This window comes from Babylonia areolata, chromosome 2 (genome assembly GCF_041734735.1).
Source record: "Babylonia areolata isolate BAREFJ2019XMU chromosome 2, ASM4173473v1, whole genome shotgun sequence".
Classification (NCBI taxonomy): Eukaryota; Metazoa; Mollusca; class Gastropoda; order Neogastropoda; family Buccinidae; genus Babylonia; species Babylonia areolata.
The window spans coordinates 47,116,474-47,123,768 of record NC_134877.1 but is presented as its reverse complement, the minus strand read 5'-3'; positions in this window follow the sequence as shown (position 1 = coordinate 47,123,768).

The following is a 7,295-nucleotide window of genomic DNA, read 5'->3' as shown; positions in this document are numbered from 1 at the left end:
AATTAAAAAATTTTAAAAAAAAGAAAAGGAAAGGAAATAAGCAAGTTAAGAAGTAACTGACCAAAAAAGTAAGAGACAGAACCTCTGAATGGGGCTGTCATTCAAGAGCAAATTACAGATTTGATTTTGACTCTGATTCAGTGAATGACTAATAGTTCAAGTGAAAGCAAGTGTATGAATTTTTTCATGCCTTGTTTAGAAGAAATAAAGACATACAATGCATGTATTTCTATGTCAAAATCATGATATTACTTTTGGGGGGATAACGTAATATCCCTGTAGTTTATGTTGTGTAGCCCTTGCCAGCTCCAAGGACATTCTTAGTCCTGATCAGTATATAGTGTTAATGTGTAGAGGTAAAATATAAATACTTTAAATATGATTTAGCAGTATTTAAAGTATTGTATTGTATTGTATTTCTCTCTTTTTGTCACAACAGATTTCTCTGTTTAAATATCGGGCTGCTTTCCCAAATGAGAGCTTGTCTCTACACTAAGAGCACCACCCCCTTTTTTTCTCTCTCTCTTTTTTCTTTCTGCGTGCAGTTTTTTTGTGTTTTTTTTCCTATCGAAGTGGATTTTTCAACAGAATTTTGCCAGGGACAACCCTATTGTTGCTGTGGGTTCTTTTACGTGCGCCAAGTGCATGCTGCACTCGGGACCTCGGTTTATCGTCTTATCCGAATAACTAACGTCCAGACCACCACTCAAGGTCTAGTGGAGGGGGAGAAAATATTGGCGACTGAACCGTGATTCGAACCAGCGCGCTCAGATTCTCTCGCTTTCTAGGCGGACGCGTTACCTCTAGGCCATCACTCCACAGTATTCCTGCTGTGCGCTGACACAAATGATCACAAGAAAAGCTGCTCTCCAGTCCAAAATATGTGTGCAGTGAAATCAGCAGCAATATTTATTAGCCATGTGTCTATGCTGCACGGAAACACCCTCCACGTCTTTGTGCTACAACGATAATAACAACAATTTCAACAAAATCAACAAAAACAATAGTGCCAATGATAAAAAGGAGAGAAGGGAGTAAGGAAAGGTGAGTTTGGAGCTGTTTAGTAGTAGTAGTAGTAGTAGTGTCGTTGTTGTTGGCACTGTTGCTCCCCTAACTTACCCTTTCAACTTGTGCTGCTCATTACAGTCTTCTTTTTCTTCTTTTTTTAAATGTTGTGATTGGCTCAGTTAATGAATATGTTGGTTGTGTTGTTGATGGTGTTGTTGCTGCTACTGGCAGTGATATGGGATTCGATTTGTGGATTTAATATGTTTGCATGTTGATTCCATACATCCTTGTGGATGTTGGTGACAAAAGATAAGTCGCATTATAGATAAAGATCTTAAATCAATGTCTGCCTGACAGGAACTATTGATTTGATGACCAATACGAGTTGCATAATCGATACAGATCCAGGATACTTGTTAAGACTTGTCAAGATCTAGTGATTTGTTATCAAGTATTAGTTGCATAATATAAACAAATCTAGAATCTCTGTTGAGACCTGTCACAGGTCCTATTTACTTGTCCAGTGCCTATTCAGCCAATGACACACACGAGTTGCATGATAGATACATATCCAAAATCACCGTTGACTTTCTGCTGAAAAACTTTTCAAATATATATTCGAAACCGAATGCCATCTTTGTGATTTTGTTGTTTGTGTTTCGTGTTTTGTTTTGATTTTAGCAGGTGCCGAAATGTTTGCATGACAAAGAAGACTTGAGCTCTTTTTCTCCCGTGCGGAAATCAAACATTGGTCTAGCAGACGAGCCAGTGTATGCATCAAGGAGCCACGCAGCATAACTTGACTGACCCAGACCCGGTTTCCAAAGAGACGCCCCACTTTTGCCAAAAACGTCAAACGTTAAACAGGAATATGTAAGCATATTGTCCGAAAATGTTATTTGAAATACTCACATAATTCCCGTTTTTCGACGTTGTCTGTCCCATGTCTGGCAAAAACACGATAATTTCACGTCACAAGGTTTTGTTTCTGTCCCACTAAACCGAACAACGTAGAGAAGTGACACTGTCGTGATTGATGACGTCAACAGAGTTATGGCGTCACAGGTCTGATTGGTATGCAAGGAAAACCACACAGCTTAGCACTGATAATTGATAGCACAGCCTACGTTCAGCATGCAGACGCTTTACGAGATTGGAGAACGCTCATCTGTAAGTAGATTTTGCCTACAGTTGTGTTCTTGAGTAGGTCTGTGTTTTGATAATTGAGAGATTTGTATGACTCTTTTTTTTTATCCAATTTGGGAAGTTCTGAGCGACCAACAGAAATGGCCAGAAATAAGTAACTTACGTTTCGATTTTTCCAATGTGTAAAATGAATGTTAAATAGATAAGCAAACAAACAAACAAACAAACAAATGAATAAGTAGGAGGAAAAAAAGAATAATTCAAAACGAAGGATTTACAAAAAGGATATTGAAACATTAGTAAAGTGATCATACACAGGAATCTAGATCTATATTTTAATGCTCAAAAATGTACAGTACTTCATACTGGAAAATCAAACCTAGAGAAAGAGTACATAATGAAAATCGTAGACAAAGAAATAAAAGTATCAAGATGTGATGAGGAAAAAGACTAAGGTGTAACATTTGACAAAAATTTATCATTTGACAAACATGTAACAAATAGTGCAAACAAAGCCAACAGAATGATTGGAAAAATAAAAAGAGCATCTACATTTACAGATAAGGTTACTTTTTTACGGTTATATAAAACATTAGTTAGACCTATCCTAGAATATGGAAACACTGTATGGTACCCAACGCAAATAAAGCAGTCTCAAGCCATAGAACGGGTTTAAAGAAGAGCAACAAAGCTGATCTATAGCATAAAAGATTAGGCATATCAAGAAAGATTAAACTTCTTACAACTAGCATCACTTGAAGCAAAAAGAGTAAGAGGGGACTTGATACAGACGTACAAAATATTTAATGGGTTTGACGATGTAAACACAACATGTTTCTGTTGTTGTTGTTTTTTGTTGTTTTTTTTGTTTTTGTTGTTTTTTTTTGTTTGTTTTTTGTTTGTTTGTTTTTTTTTTTGTTTGTTTTTTTTGGGGGGGGTTTGTTTGTTTGTTTTTTGGGTTTGTTTGTTTTTTTGTTTTGTACTCCAAAGGTAGACACTACAAGAAACAGTACAGACAAATTAATACTTAAACAATATTCCAAAACAAATTTAAGAAAGTTTACATTTAATAACAGAGTAACAAATTGTTGGAACAAATTAACAAACAATATTAAACGTCCACCTAGTATAAATACTTTTAAGAACTTCATAGATAAACATGAGTTATTGGCAAAAACGAAATACGACTTTGACGGATAAAATGACTGAGCTAGTCAACGACCTGACCAACAATAAAAAGGAGTAAAATCTGGAGGGGCATAAAAAGCCAAAAATGGCAAAGCTGTATGTGTAACAACGCCCCAAATCCCGATCCTGATCCTGATGACTGAGGTATTTGTTTTAGCTTCTTTCTTGATAAACTGTACAGGTACAGTACTTGGGGCAAAAATTAAGCCTTGTACCAAGTTGTAGCCTTTCCACGCCCCTTCTTAGTATAGGCCAAGTAGTTTGGTTTTAGGGTTTGTAATTGCATGCTAATTTGCCTAAATAGTTATTCATCAAAGTCATATTTCTGCACTACTGATCTAGAATCACTGTCAAGAAGATTTTTGAATTGCTTAATATTTTTAGCTGATTTCGTTACATTTAACATTGCATCCCAACCTTTCACAGCTCTGATGCTGAAAGATGATTTGCGGATATTAGTCTTGCAAAACTGGGTATAAAGGTATTTGAGTTTCTGGTTATATCAGACTTGTTAGCTGAGTAAAAAATAAAATAAAATAAAATAAAAATAAAAAAAATAAAAAAAGGGTGTTAGGGTCCAATTGCAATATCATCAGTGATCTTGAAGACCTGAATAATCTCCTCTAAAGCGCCTATATTTTAATGAATGTAAATTTGATCGTACATGATATCTGAAATGGATGATGTGTCATTCATTCATTGCATGTTCTTCTTGTTTGTTCGATGTTCCGGTTACTTGCTTTCTCACCTTGTTAACGAGCGGTGTGATGGGCAATGTGTGACATACACATATACATATAGGTATACATATTACGGACAAGAAAGAGAATAACAAAAAACAGAAATTCTGCGCAGAATTTCCAAAGGATGGGGATACAAAATGTGATCAATATTGTATTTGACAGTACAAAACGATCTGAGTGCCTAGTATCCTCACTGGAGAGTTTCTATGCAGTCTGTTCCTGTTTTTGTTTTTTGTTTTGTTTTTGTGTGGGTTTTTTTGTTTTTGTTTGTGTGTGTGTGTGTGTTTGTTTTGTTTTTGTTTTTGTTTTGTTTTGTTTTTGTTGTTGTTTTTGGGGGGTGGGGGGTTGTTTTTGTTTGTTGTTGTTGTTTTTTTGTCAAATTTCCCGTTTGTTCATGTGTACATGTACAAAAACGATCGTACAAAAACAAACAAAAAATTAATTTTTAAAAAAAACCTCTCATGGGGAAAAAGGAAACCTGTGAATCGCAGCCCTCGATTGCAGAAACTACACGACTTGAAAAAAAGAAGAAAAAAAGAGTTCTTTTTACTTCAGATACTTTTGTGTTTCTCTCAGGGGGAAACACAAACACATGAGGCGGATCCCTCGTCAGATTCTTACGCAGTCACCTGTATCACCAACGACCGTGATGAGGTGATGAATAGTTTATACTGTTACAGAGTGTTTGTATGCTGTGCTGTTCTTCAAACTACTGCTGCTGCTGCTGCTGCAACTACTACAACTACTACTGCTGCTGCTGCTATTACTACTGCTACTACTACTGCATCTATATATATATCTCTCTCTAATATACACCATGTAGCCTACTTTTATCTATCATTTCTTCTTTGTTTTCCCGTTCCTAAGTATCAATGATTTATCCAAACCGTCATCGATATGTGGTGGCTGGCACCTTCATGAGAGTGTCTATCTTTATACAGCAGTTTTAAAAGTTGTCTGGATTGAGGAAAGCATCGTGATGCGTCATTCACCAGCATATATAGGTATTATAAGTCTCCTTCAGCTAGGTTCAGGTCTGGAGCATCTGTTGTCAAAGGTCATAAACATCGTTATTCTGAGTCAGAGAAGATGTCCATTTTGTCCCGATTTTATTGAAAAGAAACAGCAACACCACATCATGTCTGTATGCTCTCTGTATAACATATTAAGGTAAACATATCTCCCACGCATTGAAATATACCAAACTCAATTTCCACAGTCTAAACTGGAAAGTAGTCCACGAAAATATGAAAATGTTATTGCCTTTCCAAAAATATTGTATAATTATGCCCAAGAACTAGGAAATCTCGGCTTATCGTCTTTTCCAAATGACTAGATACCCAGTTTGATTTTCGAGTGAAACTTGGGAGAAAGGGGGAGACGGGGATTTGAACCAAGATCCTCATGAATCGGTGAAGGTTGTGTTGTTCGAGGAGTGGGGTGAAACGTTCTCTGGTCTATGTGCCGTAGATCTGTTATTTAGCGTACAAATACATGCTGCCGATGATCGTGCAACGAAAGCGAAGAACACAGAGGTAATAGTCTTGGTTGTTGATTCTGCCATGTTTGGATACCAAAAGACACGGAGTTTATAAAGTGACATTACTCAGATCAACAAGTCAGCGGTAAAGTAGCATCATATTACATGGCGGGAGTGGGGGAAGGGTGAGAGGGGCGGGGGGTGGGGGGGGGGGGGGGGGCTCTTATACAGGACCACAGTTCTACTTTTCCTTCTTGTGTCAAGAGACATTGCATTGTTCAGGTGCTCAAAATGCTGCACTCTGTGGCTGACGACCCTCGCGTGAGCCGCTTCCTGATGGAATACAACGCCAACTACGAGAAGCTGATCCTCTCCCATTCCAACCGCCTCGGCTTGCGGGACGAAGTATGTACGCGTGTGCAGTGGTTCCTTGTATGTTCGTCAGTCAGCCTATTACTTAATGATAGGTGTGATGAAGCGAAATCATATGTTGAAATAGGGAGCCAATGCTCTAATTTTTTTCAATGTAACAAAGGTGTCCGTCAGGGTGAAAATCTCTCACCACTGTTTTTTTTTTGCGATGATTTGTTTACAGTCGTGTACAGCTGAGAGAATTCATGAGTGGTCTTTATAGTCTTAAACGCGAAGCTGGAAATCTTGGCTGGGGAGAATATGAACAGGATGTGATACTTAGAATGTTTTGTTTGTTGTTGTTTGTTTGTTGTTGTTGTTTTGTTTGTTTGTTTTTATATGCAAATGATATATACGGTGTGTTGTTTGTTTGTTTGTTGTTGTTTTTTTGTTTGTTTGTTTTTATATGCAAATGATATATACGGTGTGTGTACAAATACCAGAGCAACTACAAAATGCATTAAATGCGGTGTCTGATAATTGTGAAAATTGGGGCTTAGAAATTAATGTACATAAAACAAAGGTTGTCGCTTTTCTCAAGAGACTGAATACGAAACATTCTAAAATTCTCCTACAATGGAAGGAACATTGAAATAGTGTTTGGTTTACAGTATTTGGGTGTTTATTTCAATAGCCATAATAAATTTATAGTACCACAGGAACACCTTTATAACAAAGCGTCAAGAGCTATGTTTCTTCTCTGAAGAAAGTGTAAGAAAATTATGTTACCATTAGATATGAAAACAGAACTGTTGAAAAAAAATAATTGCACTAATATTACTGTATGGGTTTGTTTTTTGTTGTTGATGATGTTGTTTCAGTTCTTTAGTCCCAAATATTCTGTCTCTTGCCGGCTTTCTTGTTTGTTTTTTTGGTTTGTTTTGGGGGCTGGGTTATTGTTGTTGTTTATCAATTCCGCCCTTCCATCCATTTATCTTCTCTTCTTTTTGTTTTTGGATTGTTTTTCTTTTTTTCCAATATCCACACTTTGCAGGTGAGGGACCTGACGGCCAAAGTCAAAGTGTCCGAGGTCAGATCTGAGGTGGTTGAAGAAACGTACAAGAACACTGACGACCACCACATGCATTTGAGACGAGTGAGCCAAACTGAAAAACAAGAGAGCGAGTGGATATGGAAACGGGACGGAGGGTGGGGAAAGGGGTGTTTGGAGGGGAGAGAGGGCGTGGGGTGTTCGGTGGGGGAGGGGGATGGGGGTATTGGACTGCTGTACAGAGAAGGGGAGTGTAACAGAAAAAACAGTAGAAAAAGAGAGAAAGAGGCGATGCGATTGAAGGTGTGTACTTGAAGATGAGGGAGGG